The sequence below is a fragment of the Ahaetulla prasina genome, chromosome 1 (genome assembly GCF_028640845.1).
Source record: "Ahaetulla prasina isolate Xishuangbanna chromosome 1, ASM2864084v1, whole genome shotgun sequence".
Taxonomy (NCBI): domain Eukaryota; kingdom Metazoa; phylum Chordata; class Lepidosauria; order Squamata; family Colubridae; genus Ahaetulla; species Ahaetulla prasina.
The window spans coordinates 37,298,461-37,323,109 of record NC_080539.1 but is presented as its reverse complement, the minus strand read 5'-3'; the positions used below and the strand labels follow the sequence as shown (position 1 = coordinate 37,323,109).

General features: G+C 40.8%; 1 protein-coding gene and 1 long non-coding RNA gene across 9 annotated transcripts in view; one reads left to right on the top strand and one right to left on the bottom strand.

Annotated features, from left to right (window-relative positions):
• BCL11A (BCL11 transcription factor A) overlaps nucleotides 1-24,649 on the bottom strand; it is a 218,692-nt gene that overhangs the window by 104,521 nt on the left and 89,522 nt on the right. The window lies entirely within an intron of this gene.
• On the top strand, nucleotides 15,573-21,836 carry LOC131189065 (uncharacterized). The gene is made up of 3 exons (XR_009152895.1): nucleotides 15,573-15,880; nucleotides 17,840-17,949; nucleotides 21,379-21,836. It is a non-coding gene; the product is annotated as an uncharacterized LOC131189065 (long non-coding RNA).

The following is a 24,649-nucleotide window of genomic DNA, read 5'->3' as shown; positions in this document are numbered from 1 at the left end:
CTCCGGACGGAGCCCCGCTGCAGTAGGAGTAAAGATGGCAGAGGCATGGGAAGATCCATGGCGATGGGAGGGCCCCGGTTTTGGGTTGGTTGTCTCCAAAGGAGGATCCATATCTGCTGCCTGAAATTTCTGTCTGCCAGGTGAATCATTAGGAGACCAGCCTAGTTCTTCTGTCTGAGGAGGCTGAGTTAAGAATTCTTCCTCCAAGGCAGTGTTTGCCTCCCTGCTGAATTCAGGAATGGAGTTCCTGCCAGCCTCTGCCCTTTTTGGGGCCTTGTCAAATTGCTTTTCTAATGTACACTGACATCTCTTGGTATCTTTTTCTGATACAGAGGAAAAAGGGGCTGGGACAGAGGGCTGGGACCTACTAGAAGTTCCTTTGGATCCTGAATTCCCTCCTTTAGGGGCTGGAACATCCGAGACCTGATGTCTGAGGGAGGAGGAAGCATAGGTGCGAGAGGGAGACCAATTATGATCCGCCATCTTGTGCAGATTAAATTTGAGGCCTGGGTTGGAAATCAGACCTCAAAAGATCTGTTCTCTTCTCCCCAATATGCCTCACAGAGGTGGGCTATCCTCTGAGCTGTTTAATGGCTTAGGACGGCTTGTGAGCGTGAAAAATCACTGCGGAGGGGGCCAAGGAAAATGGAGTGAAGCTGGCACCATGGATTCAAAGGCGCCTACAACTACGCAGTGTGCTGGGGGTTAAACGAGCTTCCAACACCACAGGCTCGATCCCCAATGCCCAAAGAGCACGGAACTGACACCACGGCTTCACAGGTGCTACTCTGCCTGCAAACTCACTGTTGGATGACTGCTGGGCCTGTTGGAATCGGCCGGCAACTCCGTGCTGCTGCACAGGTCAGCCGGAGTTTAAAGAACTACTGCCACTCTGCTCCGTGGCTCAGCTGATCAGAGCCCAAGTGGGCGCGAGGCAAAGAACTACTTTTACAGCGGCAAGGAAACCCCTTGAAATGATCACCTACTTCTCCTCAAATGTGCCGTTAAGTAAAGTCCAAGAAATGGAGCAAACTATGATAAGTCTCTCTAGGCTGACTGAGTTAACAAATTGGAGCTCAACAGGAAGGAGGAGGCATGGTTAAACAAATTTCAACTCAGTCTCTCACCAATCAGACAAAGTTAACACCCATTGTTTGGACTCTCTAAGCAGCGCACAGGAGAAACTATCAACTACTATTCTCAACTCACAAGTACACCTCAACGAGTGGGATTCACTCCTATATAAGTTAATAAAGTGCTACAGCTTAAGATCCATATTGAATATATAATAGGCAATTCCATGGCTCCTTGCAGATACTTTTAAAAATAATTTATACAGAAAAAAATCATAGCAGACTGCCTTGAAGCAATGCAAGCTAGAGATCTAACATTACATTGCAACCTCTGACTAGGAACAGCTCACCAAGATTTCCAGCAGAATTCATTTCTAAATCAGTTGCCAAAGATGCATTCAGCTAGAAATGCCACAGACTGAACCTGGGACCTTATATACATAAAGCATGAACATCTCCTATTTTCCCACTTGATCTTTTAAGTAATCAATAACATTTAAAACACAAAGCAAAATAAAATAAAAGCTGGCAGGTGATGCTGAAATAACATACTGCCAGAGGAAGCCCTCTCCCTCATTGTAATTGTTCTGAGCATATTTAATGTTCAACTATGCTGAGAATCAGATTCATTTTATCATTTTTGAGAGCTTTTGAGGCAGAAAAAAGGGTAGCTCTTGTAAGTACCGTACTGTTTTTCAGCCAAATTTTTACAATGTGGACTTCAGCTTCTGGCCATTCTTTTCCCCAAGAAAAGCCCTAATATGTGAAGTGAGCATTACATTCTCTGCAAAGCACTTCATATGAAAGGAAGAAATCTAACAGGCAATCTGAGTCTTTCATACCCATTTTTCTACAGCAATTCCTAATCTCAGGAACAGGACATAATTCTAGAGATCCAAAGTGCCAGCACCAATATCCAGGCCCCCCAATTAAAAGTTCAATAGTTTTAAAGTATTTAATATTTTTAATGCTCAAGAATTCCTGAATTCCAGGAGCTACCCACTGACATTTGACTATACTGGATTTAATATTATATTTAACCAAGGTTTCCAAACACAGTTTGATCCTGATCTGGTATCATGGTTTACATCATTCTTGCCCAGAATTCCCAGTTAGCTTGACCTTTGACAGTACTATAAGCTTCCAGAAGTATATTCCTAACATGTTATTGGAGAATATAGGGTTGTGGGGTTTTTTTTTAACAAACTATTTCTTTTCTGGATTTGTGGGAAATATTTCTTTAGCTAGATACTCCTTGAGCATTTTAATTGTACTGGTCTTTGACTGTAATACTTCATTCAATCAATCAATCAATCAATCAATCAATCAATCAATCAATGATAAAAAGTCATGGATCTAGTTCATTTTAACCTTTTCACTTTTGACTTCTATTAATATTTTAATTCTTCTGAAATAACTCCAGGACAGAAACTGGAATTGGAATTATCCAGTTCTGGATTATGACTACCATATGATTGCCTTCAGGCTAGCTAATGAGACATTTACTAGTAGTTCAATTATCCAGATACAGAAGCATGTGTGTGTAACATGACTAGCAAAACAAAGGGTTCTCATTGCAAGTAATACCTGCTACAAACAGCTGCTGAGAAAAGTTCCTTTGCAAACCAATTCAACAAGACATTGCAAACCAATTCACAAGACATAATAAACTATATTGTGGGAAATTCTGCAGGCCACTCATGCTTAGACTCTACACACTAGTTTATACTCTTTAAGCAAATTTGTATTATCTCTTCTTTTCCTAGATACCAAATCTAACTGTTGTTTACTTCTGTTTTTACCATACATACTGATTTATGTGATTTAAGCTGAATCAGGATGAAGTTTTATATTTCACTACATATGTTCGTGAAGAGTTGCAATTTCCCAAAATCTCAAAGAAGGGTGAGGCAACACATCAAATCAATGAACTGAATTGTTGATTTGATCTTTAGCCTGTGGCTAAAAGCCTGATGCAGACTTCATTGAAACCAATTACAGGGTAGGGCTTATTGCAAAAAAAATGTTGTAATTTAGCTAATGATATAGACTGAAAATTTAATAAAAATGTTGCTGTTGAAAAACGATATTTAAAGAGGGAAACCTCATCCAACATTAAATTTTAAAGGTCCTGCTCAAATAATCCAAAGCTGAATCTGAACAGGGGTTTTTTGCATACATAAGGGCACGGGGCAAGTTCTTAATGCTTTTCCTTTCTTTTGGTATTCCTGATATTTCTCACATCACAAAACAGTGTCACCTTCCTTACGTGCTGGAATTTATAGGATATTAAACTACTGGATTGAAATCTTGAGTACTCATGAAGGGAGATTTATTATAGATATGCCTTAACCATAGTAATGTTTACTCTATAGTGGTTACAGCAATAAAAATATTTCAATTTTCTGCTTGCAACCACATTTATATAACAATGCAAGTTTTCTAAATAGTAAACCTGTAAAAATAAATTAAAACACTTAAACCTTAAGTAGAATTGCTATTGTTTATTCTTAATGCAAAAGAGGACTTTGAACATTGCCATCAGGGGTGGGTTCTAAATTTTTTTACTACCGGTTCTGTGGGTGTGGCTTGATGGTCTTGTGACACTGGGCGTGGCTTAGCAATCATGTGACTGGGTGAGAGTGGCTTGGCAGTTGGGCGTGGTCAATAACAATAAATAATAAATAAAATAAAATAAAATAATAAAATAATAAAAATAATAAACAAAGTATACAAAACAATAAGAGGTACCAAAAACTAACTTTCACACTTTACACATACACAACACAACACAACTGACTCACACACAATGTAAAAGCAGCTGCACTTCACCCAAAATGGCCCCCGCAACAAGCAGGAACCTCGCACAGCCACAAAAAGCTCAAAAATCAACTTTCACACTTTACACACACACACACAACACAACACAACTGACACAAACAATGTAAAAGCAGCTGCACTTCACCCGAAATGGCCCCTGCAACAAGCAGGAACCGCACACAGCCACAAAAAGCTCAAAAACCAACTTTCACACTTTATACACACACAACACAACACGACATGACTCACACACACACAAAATGCCACATACATCTTTGTGAGATTTTGTGTGTTTGTGTAATTAGAGTGAAACACTACAGAAACACACCAAATCTCAGAAAGGTGCACAAATATTTTATTTTATTATTTTATTTTATTAATATTTTTAGATCAGGGGTCTCCACATTAGTAACTTTAAGGTTTGTGGACTTCAACTCCCAGAGTTCCTCAGCCAGGAAAGCTGGCTGAGGAACTCTGGGAGTTGAAGTCCACAAGCCCTAAAGTTACTAAGGTTGGAGACCCCTGTTTTAAATAAAAGCAGCTAAATTTAAAACTTCTTAACTTTAAATTGCTGTCTAAAGAAGAAAACTCTTTAAAAAAAACCAATTAACTATTTTTTAAAGCTCCCACCCCCCATTTACTTACCTAATTGGAGGCAGGCAGATTGAGTTGCTCACTGAGGAGATGGACAGCAGGCAGGCAGATTCAGTTGCTAGTTGATGCAACTGACTGCAGCAGCCAAAGCAAAGCAAGGCTTAGCGAGCCCGAAAGGAGCAGCAAATAGGTAAATGGGGAGGGGGCGATTGGGTGGGCATGGGCGGGGGATGTTTTAAGAGGTTGTAAAAAAATGATTTTAAAAGCCTGTGATGATGAGGCAACTCAGCTGGGATCGCCAGAGGAAAAAAATGCTTTTAAAAGGCTCCTCTGATGATCCCAGCTGAAGCTGCCTGATCGCAGCCCAGAACCTCTTAAAAGGATTATTTTAACAACCTCTTTGTCTGAAGAGATTGTAGAAAACATGTTTTTTAAAGGTTCTGGTGATCAGGCAACTCAGCTGGGATTGCCAGAGGAGCCTTTAAAAAAAAATTTTTTTACAACCTCTTCCGCCAAGGGAACTGGTTGGGGGCGTGGCCAGCTGGGCATCGTTACCGGTTCTGCGAACTTGGCCAGATTTTTGCCAACAATTCTCACAAACCAGTCCAAACCGGTAGCAACCCACCACTGATTGCCATACATGATGCATAAAGATGCCTCAGCTACTTCTGGTACAGATACAGCAATTAATATATTTTGGGGGGATCAAAAGCAATCTTCCTGTATGGGAAATTCTCTGGTGCAATATTTTTTTGCAGAAGATCTATGGATACTGATGCAAAATGGACAAAACTTATTGAGTTCAGTGGAGATTGGAGTATCAGAACTTTGTGATAAATGATTCACAAATAGTATTTCTTATACATCTGCAGTCTTCTTTCTGATGACGTTCATTTTTCCCATGTAGCATCACACAATCATACAAAGTGCAAAATACTATGTGAATTAATAATGCATTCTGTGTTTAAATAATAAAAAAGCATTTGCTACAATATCTGGCTTCAGATAAAGCACCTAAAAGCTACTATTTATGCATGCCAGAAGTACTGGTGGCTTGCTTATTAACATTGGTCATAATGCTAGTGTTTTGTTTCCCTTTTTTTTCCCAAACAGTTTATCTGAAAAGGAGCTTTAGTAAGTATTTGATATGGAAAACTTTCACAGGGATAGTGTTAAGATATTAAACTAAGTTTGAGAAGAAGTCCTAGTGAGTCTCTCGCAGCCCAACCCACTTCACAAAACTGTTATGAGGCAGAACTCTATATAAACTGCTTTAAGCTCCTGAATAAAACATAGGATAAAATGCTGACAAATAAATAGCAATAGCACTTAGACTTATATACAGCTTCATAGTGCTTTACAGCCCAGTCTAAGTGGTTAACAGAGTCATCATATTGCCAACAATCTGGGTCTTCATTTTACCGACCTTGGAATGGATGGAAGGCTAAGTCAACCTTGAGCCCATGAGAATCGAACTGATGGCAGGCAGCAGAATTGGCCTGAAATGTTCCATTCTAACCACTGTGCTACCACATCTCTTCAAATATAAGACCAATCTACCTAAATGGTTCCAAGATAGCAGACATCCTTTTTCCTCTTTTTTTTTCCTCCCAGCTTTTTAGGTCCAAACGCTTCTAGACAAAACTGCTTATTGAATATGAGATACTACTTAGCATGACTAAATTGGTTTTAACAGAAACAACAAAAATGTCCATTGTAATGATGAATTTAACCTATTGTATAGTTGGTTCTCAATGTTAAGATTCCATTTTCATTAAATGGCATGCTGAGATATTATTACAGATCCGCTAACAATGACAGTATAATCATAATTATTTATAAGTTCATAGATGAGGATGATGAGTTAAAAAAAAGATGGCTTGCTTAATGTCACCTAATGAGCTCAGAGCAAAGAAGAAAGCTTACTGCAAAGATCTAGTGTAATTTAAAATATATTATTGACGATGAAATGTTTATGCCTATTGCCTTTAACTGTACAATAACAACACACCGCATTGTGTTATTTACTGAAAGGATTTTGATTTGAAACTTAGTGTCTCAGCTTTCCCAACTATAAAGGCACAATTTGAACTTAGACTTTCTAGTTGAAAGGTCAGTGCTTTTGAAAAATTCCCAATGCAACATAGCAATTTTGAGGGAGATGAACAAATGAGCAACAAATAAACATTTACTGCATCTCATGTTGATTACAAGGAAAATACCTCATGCTGCTTTCCGTGAACTACCATCATTTCCTAAACCTTATCAGAAATTCTTTCATGAGATCTGTAATTTGCTTGGATGAATTTACCATACTGATAATCTTATAATTGGAATGGAAGTACAGGTAGACCTTGATTTACAATTACTGTATTCATTTAGTGACTATTCTCCAGTCTCACTAAGTTATATTAGCCCTGAAAAAAAGTGATTTACAACCTGTTTTCACACTTACAAGCAATCATGTGATCAAAATTCAGGTGCTTGACAACTGGCGGTATTTATAACAGTTGCACTGTCCCTGGGTCATGTGATCACCATTTGTAACATTCCTGGCCAGTAAACTGACTGGCCCAAGGTCACCCAATTGGCTTCATGCCTATGGTGGGACTAGAAATCATGGTTGCCTTATTTCTAGTACGAATCTTTAATGATTACACCAAACTGCCTCTTCCATGCAGAAATGAAGGAGTAAAAGACAGATCAGCCAGTAACAGCAGAGGTCACATTTTAGCAGCCCTAAGCAACTAGTGCCCTCTGAAGTACAAAAACTTGTAATATACAAAACCATCTGCAATAGAACCATGAAGTTTTCTAGATGAAAGTACTAGTGTTTTGATGCCACTGTGATAAAGACCCCAGTTTCAATAACTTCCATTACTTCCAACTGTTCCATTTTATCTCTTTCCTAGAATACATACAATCCCCAGCTTAAAACTGCTTGAATGGTGACAGAACTGCTCCTTTTTTCATTTATTCCTCATAAATCTACACCTCAAGAAGAGAAGTATTAATTCAGAAATGGACCAGCTAAAGGATTTTGAATATTAGTTGGTGAAAAGGCAAAAGAATACGCTGTCACTTTATTTCTCTTTAAGAATTTTTTTTTAGTTTTCAGGTCCTGAATTACAGTACTACAAAGCCTGCTGATATGCCTAAGCTGTAGGATAATCTTTTTTAAGTTGAAGTGGTCAGTTCCTTGCCTCCTTAGACCTCTGTGCACTAAGATAGGGATAGAATCCCCAGTTCTGAACACAAAAGATACATTTTTTTTTCTTGGACTACAAGGCAAGGTAGAGGTGGTATGGGCTGATAAGGGAGGATTTCCCTGCTCAAATTTCAAAAGATTCATACCATGGAAACCAAGTGAGAGAGGGGAAGGGAATAATCCATTTAAATTCTTGAATAACCATACTCCAAGCTGAAAAAGTGATACAGTCTTCTTTCAAACCCCTGTCACTGAAAGGTTTGCAGTAATCCAGATAAAAGATATGATGGAGACTGAACCAGTGTCTTAACATCCTAAAATTCTAATGCAGACAAGTTCACTCTCAATGCTATGGATGAAGCATTTTAAAACAAAGCAACTACTAAACAGAATTCTGTTTTTAAAAGGAAAAATGATCTACCAAATTTAGACTGATCTAAAAATTAATAATAATGGAAGCAAATTTTATTTGCCTATTTCAGGCAAGGATTATGCTGACATTAACAGCCTTTTACAATTACATTATCATCCAGTTCCTGTGATAGATATTATAACTTTCTCCATGTTATGTTCCTCATCACCTGTCAATGAAAGCTAAGGGGGCGGGGTTTATGATGATGCTATAGCATAAGAAAAGTAAGTTATGTATTATTATTATTTTTTAGAAGTATTTGACATACAGGATTTGTCTTTTCACTGAAATCTAGTTCTTCCATAATTTATTTAGAAAAAGTAAAATAAAATGTTCCTAAAATCTTTCTTTTTAACTCCAAACACATATACATTTTACTTTTATGACAATAACACTAGAGTAGTTTGTCACTGCCTTCTTCTGAGGTATTGTTTTCAACTTCTTATCATTTTTGCAACATTAGATTTCTAAATGATTACCCATCCATTGACTAAGAAGATGCAAACCTGTTAAAATTTTGCAAAATTAGTCAAGGTTAACTAAGTGCTCCCATCAGTGGGACCATTTCTAACATTAGCAACTGTCTACAGATGCCAAGCCCCTGAAAAATTGATCAACAACTTGATCATTATTCTAGCCACTCAGAGAAGAGCAATGAGTAACAATTATAACTTAAAGAATTAGTATCTAAAATTGATTCTTCTTCCCCAATCCCTTCCCATTTCTTTTCTCTTAGAATCTAATAGATTATACATAATTTAAGAAATTACCTATCTTCTTCATTTAGTTGTTTTATATGAATCATCATCACTCTCATTAATTAATCTACACAAATTACTAACTCACAAAATATTAAGTATGAATCAGACTAAATCTGCAATTCTATTTACCATAAATTCTATTTACCCATATATAAACCCAATAAACACAACTGGATTTACCACTTACCTTTGAATATCAATTAAAAGATTCCATTGCAAATATAACAGCAAATATCTTCTAATCCCCTAGAATGGGCATTATTATCTGTAGGGAAAACATGTACCCTCTAATCAAACTTTTTGAAGTTTAATGTCTAGCTGGCCTTTGGTTAAAAACTTTTGCAAACATTTTGAAGTTCCCCTAAGGCTGTTAGTAACTAGATAAGCTTCATTACTTTCCATTTCCAATAATCTTGCATGTTTTGGATCCTTGATGGAAGAACCCCTATTTCTTTATAGCACAAATTCTACAAACTCTGTTATATTTTATACACCAGCAATATGATGGCACAGATAAAATTCAAGGAGTTTGAACTCTGAAATGTATACAAAGTTGCACTCATCTAGAAAAAGTAAAGTTTCTCCTGCAGGTTAAAAGAGATTAACTTCTGCTTGCAATAACGGAATTACTGAAGCTTTTCTCATAATTTAAACCTTAAACTATGTATTTCTGGAATTTATATTCTTCCCTTATCCTAGCCCCAAATCTCTCCAACATACTGGAAGCTGTGCTGAGTATTAACCACTACAATGAGCTTTTACAATTGGGTCAAACTCTAAAAACTTCAAGTAGTTTTTAGAACTTTCCCTGCTTTGGTGAAACATTTATTATAACAACATGAAATATTTATTATTTGTTTCTAACACACACTACTTCCTAGACATAAAAGATAGCATAGTCCCTTCTTCCAAAAGGATAAAAAAAAAGTGAACAGCGTGAGCTGCCAAATTTTCTAGCATAGAAGAAGAGACAGCAGAGTGTGTGCTATACATGGCCTTTAGAGTAAAATTTCCACTGGTAAAAAATTTGCAACCCAGAAATTGTATCAACAAATGGGACTGGTAAATCCCATTTGTTGATATGGGTCAATCTTCTGGTAGATTCAGTATTTTTGAAGGGTGAAGGGCAAGAAGAGAGGACAATTATACAAAATGGGCAAAGCCTATTAAGTATGAAGACATATATACATTTTTTTTCTCCCTGTTGGATAACATGAAACCTTTTCCATAGCTGAAACATGTGTTTCTATATGTTGGAGAACAGGAAAATGAAGTTTCAAAGGTTTCCTGATATCAGTAGGGAGAGGTTGAGCTTACTGGTATGATCTGGTCCAAAAGTTCTGAAAACCTGAAGTTACAACTTGCTTTTCTTTTTTACTATAAGCTGCAAAAAACAGCTGCTGTATTTTCAACTTCAGGACACCTCGAAAACATAGCACCAAACTCCATAACTTGGATTACATCCAGAAATAATATTGCCTGCTTGGTGAGTGAAGAAAGGGGTAATTTCTTGATTTATAATGAACTATAGTAGATGTCAGAGGGGAAGTAATCCTCAATGGAAAATTTCAGTGTACTCCTCACAAATGGCTTTGTTCTTTTGCACTGTTCCAAGTAGCTAATGTATTCTCTCACTTCATTCTGACCATCCATCTTAAGCTTTCCTAATGGAGCTCCTAAATGCTGACACTTCGGGAAACAGTCTAAAATCTCTAACCCCCTACACCAGTCTGCAACAGAAATGGTCAAGGGTGAACATTCAGGGTTTAACATAACAAAAAAGAACTTCATCAGTCTTTCCTCCAAACACAACTGGATAGAAGTACTGACTTTTTCCAGAAAAGAATTTATTTTGAAATGTAATATAAATATGCTAGTTAAGGCTTGGGAGGAGTGAGCAAACAAAAATTGACATAAGGAAAAGCGCTAATGAAAATATTCAATTCAAGTAAAATTTCAGTATCACAAAGCATGATGAGTGCCACTACAATTAGTCCTCAACTTACAACCATTCACTTAAGTTACAATGGCACTGAAAAAAGTGACTTACAACAAGTCCTTGTATTTATGACTGTTGTAGTGAAATTGGGAGCTTGGCAACTGGCATGTATTTACAATGGCTGCATTGTCCCAGGGTCACGCAATCATCATTTGCAAAGTTCCCAGCTTATGACAAGCAAAGTTAATGAGGCAAGACAGATTTACTTAATGACTGCATTATTAATTTAACAACCATGACAAATAGGTGATAAAATCCAGCATGACTGACTTAACAACTGTCTTGCTTAGCAACAGAAATCCTTATCCCAATTGTGGTAGTAAGTCCAGGACTACCTGTAAATCTTAATTTTGTTTTAAAGGATGAGACAATTATTACTACAGTTGTCTACCATGGTAGATGAACCTCCATGGGTAAAGATTTCTAAATGTTAGAAGTTGGATGTAATAAAGGCTGTTTCCTTTATTCTGAAAAGCATCTGTCTAATCACTGCTGAAAGCAAAACAAAATGATGAGTAGATATCTCTTAAACAGATTCAGCAAGTCTTGATGTATGTGTTAATCTACTTTTATTTTTGTCCATATTAGACATAAGCTGTGTAACACTTCCTCTAAAATTACATCATATCAAGGGATGGGGAGGACAATAAATCTGCAAATATCCACCACCCACTTCCAAAATTCCAGATCTTGAAAGACAGTATATATAGGGGTTAGGCTTAAATTCTTTTCACTTCATCTTCAGTATTACAAAAGTCCCTGAAGTTAGTGATCATTTTGAAGCACCACTGTCCCTGCAGAGTGCTACTTAGCTAATTGGTGTAGCATAAGAAAAAATGAGTTCTACAGGCAACAGTTATTGCAAAATTTATAAATTACTCATATGTTATTTCCATATATGTATCTATACAGTCATAAGAATTCTATTTTATTTTGTTTAATATTTTAACTTTATAAAATGCACCGTGTTTTCTAATACAAAAAAAAGTAATGTCTAAGAATGCTACCTAACCTCTTTTCAATGAGCAATCACAGTAAAGGTTTTTATTTAATTCACCTATCTGCTGTTAGGAAGAATATGACAAGAAGACTTTGAAACTGCCAGTATCCAATGACGGACCAGTATGATTAGTTAAATCAATAAAATATCAGCTACCGTATTTTTTGGATTATAAGACGCACCTGACTATAAGATGCACCTACATTTAGAAGAGGAAAACAACAATCTGCCGTCAGTAGGTGAGTCATCGTCGTCAGCTCGGGAGTTCATGGCCTCCATGGCAGCCTTGGACCTGACCCAGTTAGTGAATGGTCCCACACACACTGGGGGAACATGCTGGACTTGATTTTTGTCTTGGGACAGTGGCTGAATGATCTGGATGTGGGGGATTTAGTCATTACTCCCCTGCCGTGGACAGATCATTCTCTCCTTCGCCTGGACTTTCGGACCGCAGACCTTCACCGCAGGGAGACGGAGCCAGTTCGCTGTTCCGTCCCAGGCGCCTGATGGACCCAAGTAGGTTCCTGATGGAGCTTGGGCCATTTCCTGAGGAGCTGGCCCACGGCTCGGCCGAGGAACTCGCCGCCGCCTGGGAAAGGACGGCGGCGGGGGCTTTGGATTGCGTCGTGCCGATGCGGCCTCTGACCCGGCGCTGCTCTCGACCGGCTCCTTGGTTTACTGAGGAGCTGAGAGAGATGGAGCACCGGAGAAGACGCCTAGAGAGCGCCTGGAGGGCCAGCCGCTCCGAATCTGACCGAACACTAGTACGGTCACATATTCAGACCTATCTAGTGGCAATAAGGACGGCAAAGCAAGTATACTTGGCCGCCCTTATAGCATCGGCAGATAACCGCCCAGCCGCCTTGTTTAGAGCGACCCCTCCCTTCTGTTTCAGGGAGCTCGGGAGGACCCCTTGTAAGGTTGGGCTGAGGAATTTGGAAGTTATCTGCACGATAAAATTGCTCAGATCCAGGATGGGTTGGACAGAGATTGGGTAGATCCGGACGGGATGACGCGGGCGCGTCTTGAGAACATTGTTTGGGCTGAGTTTGATCCTGTGATTCCCGATGACATGGACAGGATACTGGGGAGGTTGAATGCCACCACATGTTTATTGGACCCATGTCCCTCCTGGTTAGTACTGGCCACCCAGGAGGTTACACGAGGCTGGATCCAGGGAATTATCAGCGCTTCTCTGAGGGAGGGAGTTTTCCCAGCCGCCTTGAAAGAGGCGGTGGTGAGGCCTCTCCTTAAGAAGCCTTCCCTGGACCCAGCTATTTTAGCTAATTACCATCCAGTCTCCAATCTTCGCTTTCTGGCGAAGGTTGTAGAGAGCGTGGTGGCTTGGCAACTTCCCCAGTACCTGGAGGAAACTGTTTATCTAGACCCGTGCCAGTCCGGCTTCAGGCCTGGGTACAGCACAGAGACGGCTTTGGTTGCGTTGGTTGATGATCTCTGGAGGGCACAGGACAGAGGTTGTTCCTCTGTTCTTGTCCTGTTAGATCTATCAGCGGCATTCGATACCATCGACCATGGTATCCAGCTGCAGCAGCTGGAGGGCTTGGGGTGGGAGGCACCGTTTTACGGTGGTTCTCCTCCTACCTCTCCGACCGCTCCCAGACGGTGTTGACAGGGGGGCAGAGATCGACCCCTAGGCAACTCACTTGTGGGGTTCCGCAGGGGTCGATTCTCTCGCCCCTCTTGTTCAACATCTATATGAAGCCGCTGGGAGAGATCATCCGTGGTTTCAGGGTGAGCTGTCAGCTGTATGCTGACGACACTCAATTGTACATCTCCACCCCGAACCACCCCAACAAAGCCGTCGATGTGATTACTCGGTGTCTTGAGGCCGTTCGGGTCTGGATGGGGATGAACAGGCTCCGACTCAACCCATCCAAGACAGAGTGGCTGTGGATGCCGGCGTCCCGGCAGTCAGCTTACTCCATCGCTGACTGTGGGGGGTGAATCGTTAGCCCCCAGGGAATCGGTGCGCAATTTAGGCGTTCTCCTGGATGCACGGCTGTCTTTAGAAGACCACTTGACAGCCGTCGCCAGGGGAGCTTTTCATCAGGTTCGCCTGGTTTGCCAATTGCGCCCTTTCCTGGACCGGGATGCGTTATGCACGGTCACTCATGCCCTCGTCACTTCCCGTCTGGATTACTGCAATGCTCTCTACATGGGGCTCCCCTTGAGGAGCACCCGGAGGCTCCAACTGGTGCAGAATGCGGCCGCGCGGGGGATTGAGGGAGCTCCTCGTAGCTCCCATGTAACACCTCTCCTGCGCAGGCTGCATTGGTTGCCGGTGGTCTTCCGGGTGCGCTTCAAGGTGTTGGTTATCACCTTTAAAGCGCTCCATGGCATTGGACCGGGATATTTACGGGACCGCCTGCTGCCGACAGTTACCTCCCATTGTCCGATACGTCCAGTGCGTGCCCACAGGGAGGGTCTTTCTTCTTAGGGTGCCGTCAGCTAGTCAATGTCGGCTGGTGGCTCCCAGGGGAAGGGCTTTATGGAATGAGCTGCCGGTGGGACTCCGTCTCCTCCCTGATCTCCGGACCTTTAAGCGCGAGCTCAAGACTTTCTTTTTTCACCAAGCGGGGCTGGCCTGACTGATTTTAGTATGGGGGTTTTAGTGGGTTTTAATAGGGTTTTTACCAAGGTTTTAGTTTTGATAAATTTTAGCTAATATTTTAAGTTACAGCGATTGAATCAGTTTTTTTAATTTGATAGTGTATTTTAAATTTGTTGGGATTTTTGTCGTTTTATTGGCTGTACACCGCCCTGAGTCTTCGGAGAAGGGCGGTATAAAAATACGAATAAATAAATAAATAATAAATAAATAAACAAAAAAAGTTTTTGGCCTCCCTTTTTTCGGGCCTCCTTTTGGCCCTTCTCCAGTCTTTTTTTGGACTGCTTTTGGGGCTTTTTTCGGCCCCTTTTTGAGACTTTTTGGGGTTTGTTTTTGAGGCTTTTTGGGCTGTTTTTGAAGCTTTTTTGGGGCCATTTTTGAGGCTTTTTTCAGATCATTTTTCTGAAAAAAATGGGCCGAAAAAAGCCTCGAAAACGGCCCAAAAGAAGCCTTGAAAATGGCCCCCAAAAGCATAAAAAACAGGCCGAAAAAAGCCCTGAAAAACAGGCCGAAAAAGCCCCCAAAACAGACCAAAAAAAGCCTCGAAACAGGCCAAAAAAGGCCCAAAACAGGGCGTATGGAGCCCAAAAAATGGCTGGTGGGTGGGCAGGGCTTTGGCAATATTTGGCCTATAATATGCAGACATTTTCGCCCCCTTTTGGGAGACAAAAAAGTGCATCTTATAGTCTGAAAAATAAGGTATTTTATAATTCTCTGAACGTAAAATTTACACATTTGCATTATGTGATAGCCATTTGTCTAAAGGTAATAAAAACAACAAAAGCTATAACGTAATGGCAATTGTGGAAGAAGAGATATTGATAATTTCATCGCGAGTAGATGGCAGCATCTGACATATGTTGCATTCCTCCTCTTCCAAGTACCCCTGCATCAGTTTTATCTCCTAAAAACACTCAGCAAACATCACAACATTAGACTGACAGAGCAGGAAAGCTGCTCCTTAAAACATGTTGCAACACTTCCCTCACTTGGTGCCAAAAATGTGTCCGCCTCTCAAACCAGTAGGTAGGCGGACATAGGTGTGGTATTCCTTTCATACAGGAAAACCTGGCAGTTGAAAATCCAGGAGAAACTTGTCTTGTGCTATTCTTCTTTCCTCATGGGATGGGGATGGGAGATCCAGTTGAAAAGATGTCTAGGAGACCACTGCAGCATAAAGATATGAAATATGCCTGACTTTGCTACCTTTTCCAACTTCATAAATTTAAGCTTAGGAAAGTCCTATTGTTTCAGCAATTTGCCTTTACGTTTCTAATAGAGAATTTTTTTGTGTAACAGTCATGCGTACTGAAGTTTTAAAGGTTTTGTCATTCACATTTATAATTCACCCAGACTCCAAGGTGTGCTTCAGAATTTTTTTATGGTGAGTTTTTGCAAATCTCTGTTCTGACATGTTACCTGCCTCCCCCTTCCCTCCCACCCCGAGTTTTCTTTTCCTTTTTTTAAAAATGATAGTCAATGGCTTTATTCAAAGTCATTCAGGAAATTGTGTCTTCTGTTTTAGTGAGGCTAATCCTGGAAAGCTAACACAAAGATAAATCACTCATTAAACTCTTCCAATAGTGAAAAGCTCAAGCTACGTCACCTTAACTTCTAGTGAAAACAACAAAGGCTGCATTCTTGTGAAAGAAAGAAAAAAGCAGAAATAAATTTACTAATGTGAGGTAATTTGTGGAGGACAAAGGAATTTTTCTGGAAAATGCCCACAAGTTTTATTCGTATTTGCTCCCTCACCTTTTTGTCTAAAAAGTATTAATCTTAGAAGAAATAACAACCACATTTTTCATACATATAATAAAATCACAGCCAATCAATTGATTTGTATCTTATTAGAGAGATTTTTTGAATGAAGTTTTTTCAACTTAAATGTTGTAAACCTTTAATGTGGTTTACAGATTCTCAAGGCTGGTAAAAGATTTTGTTGACTCTACTAGCTATCACCTTTTCAATTTTGGTTAAAGTTTTATTGTTAAAATTGGGATCATGATATTGGTACAATCAGAGCATTGTACAGACAAATCTCTGACAGTTCATCTTGGCATAACCTGGTTCTATCAAAAAGTTGGCAAGCTTAGATATTTGGCTATTAATTGATATTTTAGATTTACCTTCAGAAAAAAATGGAATAGGCTGTAATGGTGTGGTGAATACAGAATAAGACCTTAATATTGTACTTTTGGAGCAAGGTTTGACCAATGTATTGCCTTCTTTTTTATTTAATCAGATTAAAATATATTTTTTGATCTGGGGCTATTACAAATTAAACTATTCCTCACTTATCAAGATTATCTCATAGAATTTATCAAGGATGTTCTTTATATCTCTGATTTAATCTGTAATACTGTAATAAATGGTCTTCTTAAAACATTCTGCATGTAAAATTAATTGCAGCGGTACACAAATTGTTAATAGACTGGTGATATATTATGTTGCATTCATCATTATTATAATTCTATTTAAACCCCTAATCTTTTTTTTAAAGATTACAATTAACATATGATGCTGGGAGAGGAGACATTTTCCTGACATCCAGCTTTGGGCAAATATCTTGCCTTCTATTTCACTATATAATCGAAATGAGGAAGTCAAAAATCTACTAACAGCACAATCAAGAAGTTATTATGTGACTGATTTGATATCATAACAGAGACTTGGGTTTTTTAGTCAAAATTAAACTGCATTTCCAATATGAAAAGTATGAGGCAAGCTTGAGAGATCTTTCCGCAACACTAGAATCACTTTTGATGAGATGGATGGCTATATAAATTTGATAAATAAAAAAACCTATTAAGACAGAAGTATAATTCTGATCCTTATTCACAGATCAACACACAAGGGCCATGCTGGCAAACCTATGGCACACGTGCCACAGGTGGCACGCAGCGCCCTCTGTGGGCATTTGAGCCGTCGTCCCAGTTCAGCTCCGCCATGCATGCGTGTGTGCCTCCCACTGACCAGCTGGTCACCGGGTCTTTGTTGCGTGTGGGGGCAGGGCGCTGCGTGGGGAACATGCACATGTGCGGGGGCAGGGCACCTGCAGTGGCATGCACGTGCATGCAGGAGCGTGGGGCGCATGCAGGGAGCCGCATGTGTATGCGCGGGGGTGGGGGTGTGCAGGGGGCACACATTGAATTGGGGGAGCGCACATGGCCCAGAAAAGGTTATCCATCACGGCATAAGGGGAAAACACTAATAAGAAAACAGAAAACCAATCTCTCTTTCCCCCACTTATTATTGGAATTCAAAGGCTAATTAACAGGGAAATACTTTGGATCAGGTAATTGTCAACAAAGTTTCTAAACCATTTTTTTGTTTAAAACAGGAGCCATAGTGGTGCAGTGGTTAGAATACATCATTGCAGACTAGAATGCCCACAGCCAGGAGTTCGATTCTGACTGGCTCAAATTTAACTCAGCCTTCCATCCTTCCAAGGTCAGTAAAATGAGGACCCAGATTGTTGGCGGCAATATGCTGATATTTGTAAACCACTTGAAGTGTGCTGTAAAACACTATGGAGGACTATATAACGTTTAAGCGCTGTTGCTATTGGTGAAACTGCAGAAGGTAGTATATTCAATTAAGGCCTCTTTAATTACACAAATCCAGGCACTCATTCTAGTAGCATCTAAAACTCTTTGAGTTACTATTAGCATGGAAATGAATAGTATTTTTATAAACAATTAAAAATATTATCAAGGCTTTTAAAAAGCATTTTAAAGCATAATTTAAGTTCTGTAACTTTGAAACAAAGAAGTGGTGGAATATTAATAAATCAATAGTTAAGGATCTAAAAGAATATTAAGTATTTTTTTTTTGTTCTTAAAATGAGATTAATTAATGTTTATGGGACATTTCCAAATGCTTTAAAAAGAGTTGTCAACTTCATTATGCTGGAAGTATAAAAAATGGAGGGCATGTTTATGCATATGTCAATATGCTAGTCGTTTAAGTTCTACAACATCATTTGCAGTTTCAACTGCAATATACAGGTAGTTTTCAACTTATGACCATAATTGAGCCTACCTAATATGGTTGTAAGTCATAGTGGTTATTAAGTGAGTCATACATATCATCACCTTGCCTGATAGTCACAGTGTGTTGTTTTAGTGAACCACAGGATGACTCAGGAGGTCGGAGAAATCCTGGGACATCTGGCACAGCCCATCCCACACTGCAGCATCTCCACAACTCATACACGGTCTGCCTTGGGTCTCCCCCACTCTCTGAAGGATGCTGTGCTCCACTTTCCACCCTGCTGGGTACTGCAGGCCTCAGGCCTGCTTCCCACCAGCACTGGGTCTCACGACATCTTCCCTAAAGGGGGGGGGGGCAGATTTTGTTTATATGACTGCAGGAGACTGCAATGGCTGGATCTTTGAATTCAAGTCTTTCGGCACTATTGTAATTGCAAACACTCACTGTACAAGCAGACATAAGTCAAGGACTACCTGTATTTTACATAGTTGCTTCTCTGGATAGCACATTAACCTGAACCCAATCTGCAGATTCCTCAGGGTTTCCTCTATGTTTTCAGAAAGTGAACGCCCCTAGAGAAGCTTCCCATTAGAAAAGGGCTTCTTTCCTGAGATGATCATACCCAAAGCACAGCTATTTCCTGCCACTCAGATGAGCATCTAGCTCACAATACCTTTCAACCAGTTCTGTTACCTCCTACACAGAAAATTATGCCATTGTTATTGTATCTAGTTTTATAGAAGTAAATCTCTGCCCTTTTTTGCCATTTTTCTGTATATTTTTGAATTACCATATTTTTCGGCATATAAGATGTACCTTTTTACCCCCCAAAAAAGGGTGAAAATCTGGGTGCGTCTTATACGCTGAATGTAACCCCACCCACCCCTGCCACCCCCCATCCTTCAGAGATTGTCAGCCAAAAATTCTCTGTGGAAAGCGGGTCGGCTATGGGTTGTGCTGTGGGTCGGCTGTAGGACTTGATCCAGGTGCTCTTCTTCTTCTTCCCCTTTTGGCGTCGTTGATGCATTTCCGCTTGCTTGCTTCTCGGAAAATGATTGCAGGCTTGGCTTTGAGGAGCCGAGGCGGAAGAGAAAGCCGTCCTTCTTTGCTGCTTGGGGAGTCGCTGCCATGGGTCGGGAATCGAGGGTGCGAAGGGGCGGCGGATTTTAGGAGCTGGCTTGGCTGTCGCGTTACTGCGGGAAATGCTTCAGGCAATGGGGGAGGAAAAAGAGAGTTCGCGTTTTCTTCCCCCATTTCCCAAAGCGTTGCTTCCCTGCATGGTGTTTTCCGGTGTTCTTTTTTCTCAATTCTCTGAAGCAATTTGCAGAAAAGTTGGAAAAGGGAATGTGGCCCACCCATGGCTCTCATCCACTGCATAGGGCAAAGGGATGCGCAGGTGGTAGGCAGCAGGGCGCTGCAAGTCCAGCTGGAGTTCCTGGCCACGGATCTCTAGCTGGGCCTGGACGGCAGAGCTGAGCAACGGCAGTTCAATGGTCATTCTCCCCACTCGCGGGGGATCAGGCTAGGCACCGAGTCCCAGCTGTTGCAATATCCCTGAAGGTTCCCATAGGAGCGGTGATGGAGACTCCACTGCGGAGTGGTGGCAGGCAGGGCTGGCTTGGGCGGAGGGGGTCTTAGAGCTTCATACTGCAGGCTGGGCAGCGGATACATGTAGGGTGAAGTGAAAGGCGGCAAGGGGGAATTCTCTGGTTCTCCAGCCATTTCTGGGGGCAGTTGAGCTCCTGCAGCCAGCCGCGTCCGGAGCAGCGTGGCCTGCGGGTTGCCCTTAAACTTGGTGTGATTGAGGGGGACGGCATTGATGTGGTCCAGTTGCAGGGAGAAATTTCACCAGGCGGCGGAATTGGGTATTTCAGGCTACCCAACCTGGGCTGCAAAAATTTGAACTGCTGAAATCTTTATGTACTCCCTTCTGGGAGTCACTGGACTTTAAAAGCACAGCTAGTGCAGCCCTTGTGTTTTATTGTTTTTAAATAACCTGCAGGTTCTCTAAATATTTCTGAACTCCACTCCCCATCAAATCCAACCAGCATTGATAGAGATAAGCAAACTAGGAACTGCCTTTTTACATAATTAATATTAACCAGTTAAATATTAATTGACCTTAATTGTGAATAGCAATCATATTAATTAAATCAGTTTGGCACAAGATTTTACACACGTTTTAAAAAACAAGAAAAAAGAATTCTGCCTCTGCCTGTCAGCATCAGGATCATGGTAGGCGGAGGCAGAAATCTTTTTTTCTTGTTTACCCCCCACCACCCCCCAAAAAATTAAGGTGCATCTTATATGCCGGTGCGTCTTGAATGCCAAAAAATACGATAAGTTTTTAAGTAGATAAAGCTCTGTGTTTTATTATTTATGATAGCTGTAAAAGGTCCTTTTTAATTTATTTGTTATAAATTTCACGATTATAAAACTCTGGCTGGGCCATTACTGCAGAGTAGTACAATAAAATAAAATTGTATGATATAACATAAAATAGTTATCTATCATATGTCAAACTTAGGAAAACGTTTATTTTGAATAACTTAGTTCAATTCCAAGTTACAAAATCTTTTTTTCTGTACTTTTACTATTCACTGTTTTCACATGTTGAGCTTCAGTTCTATTTTGGGAGCTTCAATAGACAAGAACATATATTTTAACTTTGTAAATATAAACAAAGTTCTTCAGAATTATTTATGAATCTAATTTCTGCATGTACAGAACGTCATTATATTCACACAATGTACATCTTATTTCTTAAAATATTTTCCTATACTTTAACAATGTATTCAAAGTATTAATTAAATATGCAATTTGTCACCTAAAAATAAAATAATCAAAATATCTCAAACTTTCAGTTAATACCATATTTTTCTGCAGAAAAAATAATTGCTACCAACCTGCCTTCCATTGAGGACCTGTATACTGCACGAATCAAGAGGGCCGTGAAAATATTTACAGACCCCTCGCATCCTGGACATAAACTGTTTCAACTCCTACCCTCAAAACGACACCATAGAGCACTGCACACAGAACAACTAGACACAAGAACAGTTTTTTCCCGAAGGCCATCACTCTGCTAAACAAATAATTCCATCAACACTGTCAAACTATGTACTGAATCTGCACTACTATTAATCGTCTCATAGTTCCCCATCACCAATCTTTTTCCACTTATGACTGTATGACTATAACTTGTTGCTGGCAATCCTTATGATTTATATTGATATATTCACCATCAATTGTGTTGTAAAGGTTGTACCTTGATGAACGTATCTTTTCTTTTATGTACACTGAGAGCATATGCACCAAGACCTTGTGTGTCCAATCACACTTGGCCAATAAAATTCTATTCTATTCTATTTCGGAGTATAAGACGCATCTTTTTCCCCCAAAAGAGGGAGAAAACCTGGGTGCGTCTTACACACCATATGTAGCCCCGCCCAACCACCGTCCCCCACCTTTGGAGGTTGTTGGCCTCTGTGCGTCACATTTTCCGGCGGTTCCAGGTGGCGGGGATCCTCACTTTCCCTTGGATTTTGATAACAAGTAGCACAAATTCTTTTATCCGTTTAAAACAAACCCTATCACTCTACACACATTTAACTGAAGTGGGTGGGGTGGGGGATGATTTTCATGAGGGCAGAAAAGGGACTTGGCACTGAAGGCTCCACTCTCGAGATGCCCCCTACCTATAATCATAGGCGTTGAAAGCCTGGCTTTCTTGCAGCAAGGCCCAATACAGATGCAGCACTTCAGTCCTCCTGGTCACTGCCATCTCGTAAACATGGTGAAAGAGTTCCCAGCAAGCCCACTGTGCCTTTGCTGCCTTGGTAGGAGCCTGATTACGAAAGCGGCCTGGGGAAGCGCTGAGGTCGGGACTCGGTTGGCGAAGCAGGCGCTGTGCAGGAGATGTAAGGCAAGGCGCTGCCATCCGAAAACACTGCTGCCGCGATCTCCACCACCTGAAACCACCTGAAAACACGATGCTCTTTTTTTTGCCTCCACACACCCCATTTTTGAAATCGGGGAGGAAAGTGTTTTCGGGTGGCAGCACAGGGGGCGTAAGGCAAGGTTCTGTGAATTGCATTGGGGAATCAGGGAGGAAAAAGAGCATTGCCTCCATGCATCATATTTTCCGGTGTTTTCCTCCCCGGTTCCCCGATGCAATTTACAGAGCTGTGCATCCTCCTCCTTCTCCGCAGGCTCCCTTTTCCTCCTGGCCAGATCCATCTCCCGGGCCAGAAGCAGAAGCCGACCGTCCTCCGCCTGGGTCATCTGGAGAAGAGGTAGGCCGGGCAGCAAGCCACCTGCCTTACGCCTCTCTCATAGAAGCACTCGCTTTGTAAGAGCATTGCCTCCATTCATCACGTTTTCTGGTGTTTTCCTCCCCAATTCCCCAATGCAATTCACAGAGCCGCGCGCCCTCATAAAAACACAGCAGCAGTAGTTTTCAGCTGGTTCCAAGCAGCGCCCTAACCGCATCTGCCGCCCAACTCCCAGGATGTGGAGACCAAAAACGCAATGCTCAGTTTTGGCAATCCGCATCACCTGGAATAGGCCGAAAATCGCCGCTGCTTTTATCATAAGGGCTCATGGCTCTGTGAATTCCATCGGGGAATCAGGAAGGAAAATGCTGGAAAATGTGATGCATGGAGGCAATGCTCTTTTTTCTCCCCAATTCTCCGATGTAATTCACAGAGCCTTGCCTTACACCACCTGCGCTGTCACCTGAAAACACTTTCCTCCCTGGTTTCAAAAACTGGGTGTGTGAAGGCAAGAAAAGAGCATTGCGTTTCAGGCGTCAGGTGTGCGAAGGCAAAAAAAGCATTGCGTTTTTGGATGGTTCCAGGCAGCAGAGATCACGGCAATAGTGTTTTCGGGTGGCAGCGCCTTGCCTTACACCTCCTATGCAGCGCCCTCTTCACCAACCAAGTCCCAACCTCCGCGCTTCCCTGGGCCGCTTTCGAAATCAGGCTCCGACTGAGGCAGCAAAAGCGCAGTGGGCTTGCCTGAAAGCCCAGCACCATGTTTACGAGATGACAGCATCCAGGAGGACTGAAGTGCTGCTGGCCTTGCTGCAAAAAAGCCAGGCTATTAACACCTATGGCTATAGGAAAGGGCGTCTCGAGAGTGGAGCCTTCAGTACCGAGTCCCTCTTCTGCCCCCATGAAAATCATCCCCCACCCCATCCCACCCACTCCAGTTAAATGCGCATAGAGTAACAGGGTTTGTTTTAAATGGATAAAAAGATCTGTGCTACTCGTTATCAAAATCTGCGTAGAAGTGAGGATGCTGCTGATCCTGAAGCTGGTAGGCATAGGCAGAATTCCTTTTTCTTGTTTTCCTCCCCCAAAATTAAGATGCGTCTTATAGTCTGAAAAATACGGTATGTGGGCTAATTTCATCACCCAATTTTAACTCCCAGAGAGAACTGTGTAAATTTAAAACATACTAAAGTTTTGTTAGGCAGAAGTAATTATTTGTTTAAATGAAGGCAATATTCTAGTTTGGCTGAAAACAAACATTTTTACTAAAACTAGACTAGAAACTGTCAAAGGCTGTAACTTACTTCAGCTGGTATATGTGGCACTGAGAAGATAGAAAAATAGATATTCTAAAGGATTAGCGACACCACATTCCAAAGCCTAGTTGAAACGTGAAAAGTTTCTTATATTCAGAAACATTAATTTTGACATCAGAAGTCATTCATGCCACTCTAAAGCAAAAGATAGCACTCAGCTAAAATATAAAGTTAATAAAAAGTGTATAAGAAGCATAGGGACTGCAACTATATGCTGCCTAATGTGCTCTATGAACAGGCTATATAAAATTGGTTAAATATAATTAGAACATCCTCCAATGAGGAACCTCATGAAGCCAGATCTCCAATTGCACTGAAAATTCTTCCTTCAAAGTTTGCTACTGCCGACTCAAACATATATGGGAATGTTGAAAGCTGGACTAATGGGCACAACCCATGCTTGTTTGAACCATGTAAGTCTCCAAAAAGTGAAATTCTAGATTAGCTTCTAGAATTTCCAAATCCAAACTGGAGGAATGCATAATCACAGACATCTTAGAAAAATGTTAACAAAACAGAAGCTGTGACAACAGGCTTTTTTTTTTCTGTTTTAATTGTATTTTAGAG